At 47.3% G+C, this 14244-nt stretch overlaps 1 protein-coding gene and 1 non-coding gene across 5 annotated transcripts in view; one reads left to right on the forward strand and one right to left on the reverse strand.

The window, feature by feature from the left end:
- The window catches only part of Nos (Nitric oxide synthase), a 317570-nt gene that overhangs the window by 95667 nt on the left and 207659 nt on the right, over positions 1-14244 (reverse strand). The window lies entirely within an intron of this gene.
- Positions 6123-6194, forward strand: TRNAE-CUC (transfer RNA glutamic acid (anticodon CUC)). The gene has a single exon. It is a non-coding gene; the product is annotated as a tRNA-Glu (tRNA).

The following is a 14244-nucleotide window of genomic DNA, read 5'->3' on the forward strand; positions in this document are numbered from 1 at the left end:
CTACGCTCCCATCGCTTATCACATTCTCCCCATTTTCCCTCGCCCACCCTTTTCTCCGCAATAGTTCCCTATTCCCCTTCGAGTTTCTCCCTCTATCATTGCGCCCACCCTCCCCTTTCTTGTCATCAGGCGCTGGTTACATGCGCTCCTTTTGCTTATCATTTTCCCTTTGCTCTTTATCCCGTTCTCCCTGAGCCCAGTTATGCCCCCCATGCGTGCGAGGTTTCCCTGCGAGGTCGAGCTGGGTTTCAGTCCAGCGAATGGATGGGGGTCCCACCCAGGGACATGCATTCACTGCGTGACAGCAGGCTGGATACGCGGGGTTTGGGCGAGCCGCGGCGAGATGCATGCGAGATGCGTTATGCAGCTCGGACTCGGGCCACACTGGTGCGGTCCTCTTTTCCCGTTTCTATTTCTTCGTTTTCTTTCTGGCTGCGTGGTCAGCAGTAAAGGACGAGCCGCGGAAAAAGGAGCAGTGGACTGAAACACGGAAGAATTATTGATGTTCCTTTTTCTTTTTCAGCGGAGAGCAGTAAACAAAAAAAGAAAACCCTTTTGCTTTCTCCACGAAGTACACTATAATGCATACAGTTTTATTGACTTCGCGCTTTCGCTTCCCGAAGCTGTGTCTTCGTTTTGTTAAGCTTGGTGCCTGAGTGGAAAGGAACGTCCGCCGCCACCCGTTCGTTTCCACGCGCGAAAGCGGAAGCGAGGTGTCAGCGTGGTTACCCGACTTTCTTCTTTGGAGGTTGCGTAGAGTGTGTGACACAATGGGCACGGCCGATACGTTTAACGCTGACATCTTTGTTTCCATGGGTTCCTGCGGAAGCGCAGACTCTTAGGTGGGAGGAGTGAACGGATTGACCACAACGAAACAAAGACAAAACAACGTTTGTTTCCAGAATAGAGCCCATATACGAGGTCTGTTAGAAAAGTATCCGACCTTTGGCCGTAGAAAAAAAAAAGGCATAACTGGAGCGTTGGAAACCTAATTTCCTTCAAACTAGTCTCCTTGGGACTTCACACACTTCTCCCAGATGTGCTGCCACTGTTGGAAGTATTCCGAAAAGTCCTTTTTCGGAATGGAGTTTAGCTCAGCTGTCGTTGCAGCCATAATGTCCTCTCTTGTCTGAAATCACGCTCCTTTCCATGGCCTTTTGATTTTGGGAAACAGCCAGAAGTCGCAGGAGGCCTTACCAGTAGAGTAAGGAGTGTGTTGAACTACAGCAGTCTGGTTTTTTGCCAAAAAAGTCTGAATCGAGTGCGAAGAATGTGCAGGAGCATTGTCGTGATGGATGCGCCAATTTCCTGTTGACCGCAACTCAGGTCTCTTCCGTCGCACAGCATCACGTAGGCGACGGAGGACATCCCTGTTGTACTCTTTAATCATTGTTTGACGCTGGGGCGTGCGTACTCGTGGTGTGCCACACAGCAAGAGTCCAAGAAAGCAGTCAGCATCACTTTGACGTTGCTGACCATTTGGCAGGCCTTCATTGGTCGTGGGGACGTGGAATGCTTCTACTGTGACGACTGGGATTTGGTTTCCGGGTCGTACCCGTACACCCAAGACTCATCACCAGTGATTATGGTGTTGATGAAGTCGGGGTCACTGTTTGTGGAATCCAGCGTGTCCTGTGAGACTTCAACACGAAGCTGCTTTTGCTCCATCGTGAGCAGCTTCGGCGCGAATTTCGCCGCAACTCTCTTCATGGCCAAATCTTCGGTGATAATGGAATGTGCAGAAAAACTACTGATGTCCACCTCTTCCGCAATTTCTCGGATAGTCACACGACGGTCCCGCATCACCACAGCGTTCACTTCAGCAATGATTTGGCCATTTCGGCATGTTGATGGCCGGCCGGAGCGTGGCTCGCTCCCCACCGATGTGCGGCCATCTTTAAACCAGTTGTACTATTGCTTAATTTGTGCTTATTTGGCGATGCTCTAAGCATCGTCCCCGAACCCCGTTTGAATATTTCGAATGGTTTCCACTTGGCTGCCGCCCCGTTTCTGGCCAAAATTTGATGCATTAGCGCTGCTCCTGTCGCACCGCCATTTTGCTTGCACTAAAAAACCGACGAGAGCACTGCGCACTACCTCACTCAAACGCTGCCTCCCAGCGACTGACGCTATCGGCAGGCGGGAAAAAATTCGTGCATGCGCACGACACTTCAAGGTCTGCTGGTGCAAGCGCGCTTGTTTAATATCCATCAGGTGTTCGCAAAGAAAAAAAAAAGGTCGGATACTTTTCTAACAGACCTCGTATAATGAAGAAAGAATACAACACGATGAGTGGGTTTGGCGCGAGCAGCGAGCGAGTGAAGTATTCACAATTATTTGGTTACGTTAAACTGGCTCAAGGCTCGCTGGAAATTTGGACATAATACTTTTGCCTGTAATGCGTATGCTGTAGGTGACGCGAGAACGAGTAACAAAAATAAGAAACGAGCTTGACAGAGCCGTATCCGTCGAAGAGACATCTCCCTTTCTCCTTCGAATAAAAATGTTTTAATTGCTTGATTGCTGACTCCTGAACCTTTGCTTAAATTTGCCGACGCCGCAAATGTGCTATATATTTGTTTACTTACATATTTGGTCACCTTGGCGACCAAGACATTTCAGGAATGAGTAGATGAAAACAATTGACATGCAGAAATCAGCACATGTAACAAAATAGCAAAAGGAACAATAACTAGGCAGTTGTTTCACAGATTGAGCATGCGGTTACTCACATAGATGCCCGTGAAATATATTGCAGTCTTCTGTGCTCTCAATAAATAACGAGGATTCATAAGCATAATGATGACTGCTGAGTGACTGTGTTTAATTGTTTACAACGTCGCGTACGTGGAGAACGATGATTAATGAATTGAATTACAGAAGTGCATAGCCTGAAATTGAAGGAGATAATAATGAAACCCTTGAACATGAAGTTAATAAAAAGTTATCGAAGATACCAGTGTGCTAGAATAGGCTGCCATCGAATGAATCCATTGATTAGCCGGACCACTGAGCAACACAAACAGACCGGTCATCACTAAAATATTCGATTTAGAACAAAATACTGCTGTACCAAAAAAGGACTACCAACTTAAAGGCACAGACTATCTATTGGCAACCAATTTCCCCCAGATCTACTGAAATCGCAAAAAATCTTGGATAAGTGCGGAACGAGAAACAGAAAATAAGGAAAATATGTCCTTAGTCATCCGCAATTTATTCATCAACAATAGCGCTTATGCCTTTTGAGTGGCATGAAAAAAGAACGCCGAAAATCTAAGACCGCTAATCACTCGACGATGAGCACAATCAAGGAACTGACTATTATCAATATAAATCCAAGAGACAACATTAATAAAGTGGAATCTCTGGAGAACGCACCGTCTGAACAGGAACCAGGTTTAGTCGCGATTACCGAAACAGGGCTCTCCGTAAATACTTACAATGACGAAATTGTTCCACCAATTTACGTAATCGCCAGGACAGATCGAGGTTGCCATGGTGGTGGCGAGGTGGCAAAGTCGCATTCCTTTCGTCATGTTAGCTAAATTAGTTGGCCCGGTAGCTTTTTTTTTTCAAAGACATTTGCAAAAAAAAAAAAACAGTGTATCTGTCATAATGATACGTTCGAGTATTGTTTTCCCTCTTACCAGTACAGAATAGAAAAATCTGTATCGCAACAAGTACACTCTAAACTGAAAGGAGTAGAAAGAAAGGAGTAAAAAGGAGTAAAAAGTAAAAAGAGGAGTAAAGCTCCCCCAGCGCACTAGGTTCTATAAAAGGGAAAACGCCAGAGGACATCTTACTACCTATTTACTCCCATGTAGGTGTATTTTAGAGTATACTGAATCGCTGTATTCTTTAGCGGCCAGATGGAGGGAGCCCTTGAGTGATACACACTAGCAACGTTATAGCCGCTAGTGGTTGACACCACCATTTCATTTATACTGCTTTCTGTAATGTATAAGATGTTGACAGTATTGTGAAGTCGGGCCTGCCACTGACGATGACTGTGCTTGTATGTTTTCCTTTTTTATTGCGAAGCAATACTACTTTCACTTTCAGCTCCTCGCATGGCGAGGCCGCGGTAGCTACCATTGACCTTGAGCGACGCGCCCAGCGGTTTGACGTCAAAGCTGCAAGAGCAGGGCTCCAGCTTGTGCCGTCGCCAGGCGAGGCCACGCGTGGTGGCTGCTGCCTAACTCCTGCGCCCGCCGCGCGCGGCGCGCCTAGCGGTGTGACGTCACAGCTGCAAGAGCAGGGCTCCAACTTGTGCTAGAGTCACTGGAAAAAATTTCAGAGTACCGCATTTCTTTTCCCCGCGCCGCCGACGCGGTCATTGGCCCAACCGTACCACGTGATCTTGGGGTGCCATATACCTTCCAAGCGCCGATCGGGCCGGCTGAGAAGAGCGCAGGTTCCCGACGTTTCTCGTGTTGCAACTGTCGCTCTCGTGTTTGATACTGAAGAAATCATGCCTGGCTGCTGCGCCTACGGATGCAGCAACCGAACCGAGTCCGGAAAGACTTTTTTCTCGATTCCGACCGGGAAAAATGACCGAGAGCGTCGTTCTGCGTGGTTGCACAGAATCGGCCGGGAGAACTTCAAGCCTTCAAAAACATACGCTTGTGCGAGGTAAGTGCACCTTGCTTGTGCTTTTTGGTGCTGTTTTAGAAGGTACGTAAGCGCAGTGCACGCGGTGTTAGCGATAGGATGCTAAGAAAATAGGAGTTCACAGCAAGACCGTCGCGCATGCCGCGCAGGGATCGTTCGCGGCTTGCCCGCTTGACGCGGGTACACGCGTACGCGCTTGTTACTCAACACACGCGGCTCTTCCGACTATTCCGTGCTTGTGGCACACGAAGGCACATTTGTCGCGCGAGAATTCCGCGTCCTAACATGCACCAAGCACTCGCACGATCTTTCCGCGCGTCGAGTCATTCGACCCATATGGCACTTTTTTTTTCGCGGACCGTGACGATCGCAGTCAATAAAAGCATGGTCGGGTTTGTATTACGTCCAAATAACGGCCGCTTTCTATTCAGTTGTGTTGGAACTGGTAGAAAAATAGAAATGGGTCAAATGTTAGCAATCCTTGAAGCTGCGTGTTTGCGGCGACATGCGTGTTTACATCCCAAATGAGCTATTTTAAGTGTCACTGCGTAAACTTAGAAACCTTTATAACGTATTCTTTTTCTTTGCCTCTTTATTTGGGTGTTTCAGCTTATTATTACAGCTATCTTCCATGTTTTTGTTGTTCCACATATTTGAAACAGGGCTTCACTCGAAAAAGCCCTGGGAGCCTCCTTGGCCAGCCCAGCATTCGGGTGACCAGCATCACTCTTCTAACTGTACAACAAACATTTGCAGGACCACTTTTGTGCTGAAGACTTCGAGAAGCCTAGAGTGGATGGAGTTGAAGAAGCTAATGTCAAGTAGTTTCGTCCTGCTTGAACGAGACGGCGGTCCCATGGCGGTCCACGATGCTCACTGCCCAAAAGCACGAGTTTGTCTCTTTGCTGCTCGGAGTGGCTAAATGTTTCCTTCGTAGCTTGCTCCGCGGAAGGGGTAAAAAGGCGTGCACAAGCTCCCGATAGCAGCGCTAAGATGCTGCTCACAATCATTGCACAGTTCCTGCAGTAAACGCAACCGCGGAGCAAAACAACCGCCGGCTGCATTATACTTCGCACAAAATAACAATATTTTTTCTCTTCTGAGTAACCATTGTCTCCGAGCACGAAGTATTTGCGCTTCAGTGAACACTCAACCCGATACGTCGCCGAATATCAAGCTCTTCCAACACGGCGACCTTCCTGCGACGCAGTCGGCTTGGAAGGTAAATGGCAGAGGCCGCTCAGTGTTGCCAGTCAAATTCCGACCTTTGCGGTACTCTGAAATTTTTCCAGTGACTCTAACTTGTGCCGCCGCGAGGCGCCCGCTGGCGCCCGCCGCGCGCGGCGAGGATTGGATTGGATTGGATTTGATTTGATTTGATAAGATAGATTAGATTAGATTAGATTGCATTGGATTGGATTGGATTGTATAACTGATGCCCGCGGTACTTTAGTGGAGCGGGCGAGGTTACTTTCAACCTCAATCTACTTTCTGTATAACTGATGCGTTCCGGCGTGGTCTAGTGGCTAGGATACCTGGCTCTCACCCAGGAGGCCCGGGTTCGATTCCCGGCGTCGGAATATATGGTTATTACCCGCGGTACTTCAGTGGAGCGGGCGAGGTCACTTTCAACCTCAATCTACTTTCTGTATAACTGATGCATCACCACAAGTCTAACCACAAGCACCACCACCAGCTACACTACCAGCTGAACCATGGCGTAGCTACGGAAATTGCTTTCGCAATTACCGGGCTTAACCAAGCTAAGCCACAGCCATTTTTTTTGCACCCCGAACCTGTTTTATTCGTGTGCTTATTTGCTATGTCATGTGTGTCGGCTGTGAGGAATTTTCCGTCGGCTTCTTTTTATGCTTGCATTGTATAAATTCCCCGCTATCTGCTAAGGTCGTGCGATAGGACAGGCAGTATTGTAAATAAATTAGGGCTTCTGTGGACAAGGGGTCGCGGACGATTTTGACGGAATTAATAATGACATTTTACCATGTTTACATTTGCTTAAGCAACCAGCTATTCTTCCTCAGCTAAACAAGCCACCGTAATACCGATGCGAAAATAACACCACAATACTTCATTCAAAAACCACAGAAATGCAAAATAAAATGTTCCTTCATTTCCATACTCCACGTTGAAACAAAAATATCTTGTGTTGAACGAAAGACGGTTACCTTTCCAAATGGCCGTCTGGTGTACAAGAGTATAATAAAGAAGGGAATAAAACAAAGACATTTTATTCTCATTTTAGCGTGACGATAGGCAATATGTTCTTTGGGCGAAGTGAACAGAACTCATGAATTATGTATCTGCTTGGAGCAAGAAATCACGAGAATTCCGCACAACCTCATTACGTTCCAATCCTCTGTGCTCGACTCGCAAGCTTTGTGTGCGTGCCTTCTGGAAGCAATACTAAACTGCTGACAACAGTGAAGACACTTTGCTATGCGGAGGGATTCTTTTATTCATTCGCGCCTAGCGCATATGCTTAATGATTAGAATAAAGCATTCGGCACAGCCGTAAGAGCTTGGAGGGCTTTTAGACAAGAGGTACTCTGTTTTCGGCGCTAAAAGAATGGAATATCTGAATAAGGTTGTGATTATGAACTGTCGAGTGCTTCTCAGAGGCGGTGCCCGACTTTCACAGGTCAAGCTGCTTGCACTGTTACCACAACACTCTTCTGTACAAAGTGCGCGATCAAAATATTTTCTTGACATGATAACAAGACTTCGATTGAATACAGGTAACCAAATATATGAACGGGACTGCTCCATGAGCTAGCAGTAAAAGGATGCACTCCTTGTTTGAGAGAGAAATGTGCTTGAATTTTTCTGAATACTTTCCCCATGGACGTATTGTACGCTTAATGCCTTTCCAAACTTTCGAAGTGTGTTGTACAAGAAAAAAAAAACAATTTGTTAATTCGGTGTACATCAAGTACTTCCTTCCATATTTCTCAGACCTGCCCTTTACCACTAGCCTGTTAGATTGATGCAACGGCTTTGTGCCCCTGATACCAGGAAACATGGGCATCGCCCATCCGTGTTAGGATCGTCATGCGGTGTCCCTGACTAGGGACGCCGACCATGCAGCGGGGCCACTCTGTGGCTCCCAAACTCTATTTCACAAAATAAAAGTTTTCACCACCACTACCAGGAAACATGGCTCTTTCTTCCTTTTTGAAACATGCGGAAGGGAGTTGCGTTACGTGAATGAAGGCAGAAGAAAGAGAGAATTGAACCGACACCATACGACTTCTGGCGTATTGCAATCGGCGATTTGGAGCAGCCTACCGAATCTGCAGAGAATCAAGGTATTTGTCGCGGTCCAATCAGAACTCGGGATCTGAATCCAAATCGTCCACTGATGCACGTTGTTTGGTTATGTGGAGCAAGGCAGCGGTTTTCATTTCTAGGGAAGAGCGCATGGTCAACAGCAAATTTTACTGGACGCTCTGAGCGTGTTTTTATTCGGTCTTACCACGGAAGATGGAATTTATCAGTGACAGCGCTCCCACCATGTTACGGAAGGCCACCTCCTTACTGGTATCGTTATTGTTCGCGTACAGCCACCTTAACACTTAAGGAGAACAGGAATGTGGAGCGCTTTGGACAATGCACTCGGCAAGTTTTTTTTCTACTCCAGCGTTTAGTATGTGGGCAACTGTACGTCGTGACAGGACTGTGAACTGAGGAAATGCGTCTCTAAAGGAGATGCCAACTTTGAACTACCGCCGTGCGTAGAAGCAAAAACTTTCGTTGAGGAAATCAGCAAAACATTTCGTAATAAAATCCCAAGAGCCCCAAGGAACACAGGATGGGTGGACGGAATCATCCGAATGTTGAGTTTTCCCAGATATATTGTCCGTTCGTCTGAAAAAGAAAAAGTTCTGAAGTATTAAAACCCGCTTTCGCAAGAGGCACGAAGACATAAAAATGAGAATCGACTTTCACCGGTGAGACTTCTTTTCTCTCTCTTTTTTTCTTGACGCATAATAATTGGCCTAGACGTCCACGTCTCCAGACATCGCTCAAATATATGGCACAGCGGCAGGGGAGAAGTAAATCTTCTTCAAGAGTTTTCGTAAGAAGACAAACGCTCTTCGAAAGCGAGGTTGTACAGCCTACTTCGTCGTGCTCAAGGAGATCTGGCGGCGCTCGAGCTCCGACAAGTGAAACGGACTTGTTCTCTTTATCCGCGCACTGCTGTTTGGAGCAATGTTCCCGAAGTTGGGCTGTCACTCACGACAACGAGGCGTGGCGGTGGACTTGCTCGCTGATCTCATCCCCCCCCCCCCCCCCCCCCCTCCGCCGGCTTCGTTCCGAACTTCGCCGGGAAGAAGAAAGAATCCGACAACGGTCGCTCTGGTCTCCCCCCATTTGTCTTACAAGCGCAACGCGGACTCTGCTCTCGCATTGATCAACGTATATACAGAGCGTATAGCTGTGTATAGGCATGCCGGACGAGGCGGCTCCTCGCATTCATCACTCTTGCGCGAGCGCTTCGCGGCTGTCCCATACACTATGGGACAGGCGTAAGCGAAGAGCTGGAGACTACACGGATGCAACGCGGCAGGGATCGGACACCAGAGTTTGGCCTGTGTTTCGAAGAACGCGAGGAAACTTTAATCACGAAAGATTATGCTTCGTGACCGTGTGTTGATGCTTGCTCACTCTGCCTTCTATTATATATTCTAAAAATGAAAGAAAGTGAGGTTTAGAGGGCGAGAGAGAAAGAAGAAGGAGAGAAGAAAGTAACGAAGAAATAAAAAATGAAAGAAGAGAGAAATGGAGAAAGAAATAATGAAAAATAAAAAAAAGGAAGAAGAGAAAGCAGGGAAGAAAAAATTGAGGGGACACTTGAAATCCGTCATAAGGATATAAAGCCATAGCGTTAATGAGTTGATGCCCATATATGCGGAATTGCACATTCTCAGCTTTGCATTCGAAGGTTCCGGGCAGACCTCACACCATTGCTTCCGCAATGGTGGAGCGGTTAAGGGCTGCGCAAATGCCTTGCGATGGCAGGTGCTGCCACTTAACTGGCACCTGCCAAGGTGGTCAGCTTGCTCACTATCCGATGGGCAGGTTGTGATGACGTCTCAAGGTCACGTGACCTAGGCGGTCCAGCTGGGATGCTCCTACGGGGGTGGCCACCCTGTGTCACCCTATTTTTCGCTCACAACGCCGATGCCAAAACCCACGCCGACGCCGTCGACACCGGATTTCCCGCGTAACGGGACCTCCAACGCTATCCCATCAAAAGGACAAGACAGGAAGAAAATGCTGGAGAAAAACGAATAAAGAAGGAAAGAAGAATGGAGGGAAGAAAGGAAGAAAAGTCATACGAATGAAAAAGACAAAGAAAAAGAAAGAATGAAGGAGACTTAAGTGAAGAAAGAATTTAAGAAAGAAAACAAGAAAAGAAAGCACTTAAAAGACAGGAGAGGGAAAAAGAAAAGGAAAAAGGAAAAGCATAAAAGACAGGAATGAACAAAGAAACAAAGACATAGACAAAAACTAAGCATTTGGCTGCGACCATCACGTCTGCTAACCGATGCACCTAACCGCCGCAAGCTCTCAAGTAATAAGCAAGCATTGAAAAGTGTGCTTTATTCCTGAAAACAATATATGCCCCCTAAGCGATGTGAAATAGGTGAATAGCTCTATAGTGTATTTTACTTTCCTGCAGCGCAGAACAAAGTACGCATGCGGAATGAGTTTGCTGTACATATGGCCCTGTCGAACATTCTGGGCTATTTAGGCTCTCCCAATTTTTACGGAACCGAAAAGAAACTTTTTAGCTATTTAATTGAACACCGTCAGTAAAGCCCATTTTTCTTCTTTTAAATTTCACCTTCAGCAGTTCTGCCGTGACCATGTTTCATAAACAGGAATCGGTATCCGTAATCTGAATAATTTTTCGTGTTTTATATATGTCAATAAACTCCTCTCCAAGCTTTATTTTTCCCTGCCTTAAGTAACCAACGCTAAGCACTGAATGTGGTTCCCGCAGAGATCGAGCGAGACATTTCGCTCTACGTGCAAAGAATCAGTTCCTGCTGGCGGCGAGCGGCAAGTTAAGTAACGCAAAGTATATCCCCAAATATATGGTTATGGACCGTTTATAAGTACTCACTTCCGACGTTGATTTGTAATGTATTACTACCGGCTTTACCTAAGCGATTTTTCCGGGTCTCGCCAACCTGCGGGCGTGGTCCGCTCGCTTTATACGTCAGCGAATGCAAAGCACGTCGTACGTGGTTGAGTGGGACGCACGTATGTGAGACCGCAATGCTATATGGAAATTTATGGAGCCAAGCGGAGCGTCCTGAAAAGAAGAGTCAAGACGGGAACCCGATTTGCGTCTCGGAAAGAAAAGCTAAATTCCGCAGCTAGACTGCCGCAAAAGCTGAATTCCCGTTATTTCACAAGTCCTCTTTAACTTTCAGCGAGCGTATTTGTTATATCGTTAACAGAACGCCACTTATACAATACGTACGATGCCGCCAATGGGCTGTACGTGCGTTGACATCTCGTGTATTATGTATCAAAACTCTGTAGGCTTTCACTCAGATTATTTTTGTGTAAAGGTAAGTCCACTACCTTGTGACGTTAAGAGATCGGAAGCGGGCGGAGTGGGTGAGAGAACAAACGCGGGTTAATGACATCCTAGTCGAAATCAAGAGGAAGAAGTGGGCTTGGGCAGGGCATGTAATGCGAAGGAAAGATAACCGCTGGTCCTTAAGGGTAACGGAGTGGATTCCAAGGGAAGGCAAGCGTAGCAGGGGGCGGCAGAAAGTTAGGTGGGCGGATGAGATTAAGAAGTTTGCAGAGATACGGTGGCCTCAACTGGCGAAGGACAGGTTAATTGAGAGGCCTTTGCCCTGCAGTGGACGTAGTCAGGCTGATAATGATGCCTACTGAAAAGGCCTTTTCAAGGCTGGCATTAAAATAAACAAAAAATGCTTCATTTTCTCTCTCTATTTGCCACGCTCTTCGGCTGGATGTCCATTTTCTTTTTTTAGATGTTCGCACTGCGTATTGTGGCTTTGACCTTACTTCTTCTTTTCGGTCTTATTTCTTTAAGCTCGCTCACGGTATTTATGCTGTGATTCCATGCGGTCCCGGGCTAGTTGTAAGGTGTGTTACTCGTCCCTTTCCTCTTCCCTTACCGCCTTATATTCGTAATGTAGTGAGCAGAAAGGATTTTTCCGGTCAAACGGCGTAACTTAGTTTTCGAGAAGGCGCATGATGATGGATTCGGCACTCGCTAACTGAGGAAATCGACTCTTCTGCCTCAACCGATAACACTCTCTCATTCGCTGCAAATGATACCTTGGCATTTCTCCCGAGCCCTTCGAGCAGCTTTCATAAACACGCGCAATTCCACAATCTCATCCAGCGGTATAAAGATAACCACGAGCAATACATATGGACTGGAATAACGACCGTCCTAAACCTCGATAAAGCGGCTAGCAACGATTCATCGAGACGAAACGCTCGGAGTTGTGTTCGGCGGTACCAATAGTAAGTAAGAAATGCAGAATACCGGACTAGAACACTACTTAGTTCACTGACGTGGATTAGAGAAAGCTTTTTTTTCCCTTTCCCTAACCATCTCCTCTCTCTCTCTCTCTTCTCTCAAGGTGAAGCGAGTTGGCGCCTCAGCCTTTCAAACCATGCCTTGTTGCGTCATTTGTCGGGCGGCGCTCAGGAAACGAAAAAACAAAAACAAAAATAAAACAAAAGAACAGCATCTTGGATATTCCTTTAGCTAACGTGCGCGTTTTATAACTGAAATGTGAAGGCCACTCTCGCGATTAGCGCGCTCATGTTCCTGTCCCGTCCCTTAAGCCACAAGAAAATTCGGCCCTTTCACAGCTGCCCGTCCTATTAGCCTTTGGGGAAGGATGCATCTTTGCCTCTGCAGCGTAACAAGGATGAGCTTTCCGTTCAAGGGCTCACCCCGAAGGGAACAGTGGTTGCTTCGGCACTGGGCACGTCAAAGTAAAAGCGAGTCTCGTGAGATGTTCATCGTTGCGTAAACGAAGGTTAAGGAAGCGAACTAGCTCCATACCTTGACTAACGCTTGTGGACAAGACGGTTGCCGCGCGACATATACGTAAGGCGCAGAAGGCGGTGAGACTCAAAGGGTGCACCCCGAAGGCTTCAGGGGGTCCCTAGTGTCGCGGCGATTGCTTGCGCTAGCTCTTGTGTACATACATAAATAGAAGTCGCTAGGCGTGGACCATGAACAGACGCACACACATACGCGTACACAAGGACTTTCCCATTGGAATGAGAGAGGTCCAGGCAAAGACTGAGCCAACGACCAGGACGGTAGCCGGCGGGCAGTCGCGGCATGTGCCGTATGTACTTAGGTACTCCGGCGGCGTCGCCTAATTGGGTGACCCTCGAGACGGGGCGGACGGCCACCTCGGGGCTTCGTTACGCGAAGACATGTCCGTGTGGCGAGTGTGACGAATAAATTATGACCCCGTGCGGCCCGAGCACGTCTGGGTCATGCGTGGTGGAACATTCGACGAGGCAAAGAGTTCTCAATATGTATTATAGCTTTTTTCTTGTATGTCCCGAAGCCAGCGGGCTCAAGGTATACTGTTCCAAATTGCTCTGGTTCAATGCGGTTTGGAGAGCCTGGACTGCTCAATATGTGGCTTGTTCTGCTTTTCGGAACTCAATTTGAGACTTAAAAAAGGAACAAATAAACGAACGAACGAAAGAACAAACAAACAAACAACCTTCTACATATGCCAAGAAACAATGCACAAATACACATCAAAAAAAAATTCATGCTGCGAGACTTACAGGCGCTATGAGCAGGAATGTTTGACAGTCGTGTTGCTGTTCTCTCGCAATGTCAATGCATATGCGCACTCCTCCTCAGTCTAAATCGCTGCCCACCAACAACAGTGACTTTGTTGCCTCTCTTCTTCTTTACCCAGTGCAGGTAAACGTGAAGGAATATGTATGCCTAAGGTGGAGACCTCTTAGCCATTTTTTGCAAACATATTCCACTCTCCCACTTCTCTCCTCCTTTCTCGATTTTCGCATTCTTTGGAACGCCGCGATAGCCAACAAACATTCTCCGGTCGCTATCAACAACGTGATCCCCGCTTTTTTTTTTTTTTTACCGTAAATGGAAACAGTACAGAGTGACGCACTGCGAACCTTGAGATATTCCGCTGCGTGTCCGCCGGTTTCATTGCATCCACTCTCGACAAGTGCCTCGGCCAGGCAAAGAGATCAGCGAGGTGTGTATCATCGCAAGAGGCGGGCACCGCGACTCGCCTCGGCTGTTTCTCAAAGGGAACACAAAAAGGTTAAAGGTTCACACACGTGTCGCCAAAGTGGACGCGATTGTGTGCGCTATTCCGCGTGTCAACAGTCGCGCATGCGGAGCTGTAGGAAGATGCAGCCTCGACTCTTCCAGGGTCGAGGTAAGAAAGTGCACCCGTCGACGATCGTCTGTTTGCTCCCTTCTACAAACGACTCACGGGCTATCCAGGGGTAGCATTTTCTAACGATTCTTTCACTATAGTTCCTCAATTTGGCGCCTTATTATTGGTAGCAGTCGCCTGTCACGCCACAGCTTAT

Source organism: Amblyomma mixtum, chromosome 2, assembly GCF_055824585.1.
Source record: "Amblyomma mixtum isolate Tamu chromosome 2, ASM5582458v1, whole genome shotgun sequence".
NCBI classification, from domain to species: domain Eukaryota; kingdom Metazoa; phylum Arthropoda; class Arachnida; order Ixodida; family Ixodidae; genus Amblyomma; species Amblyomma mixtum.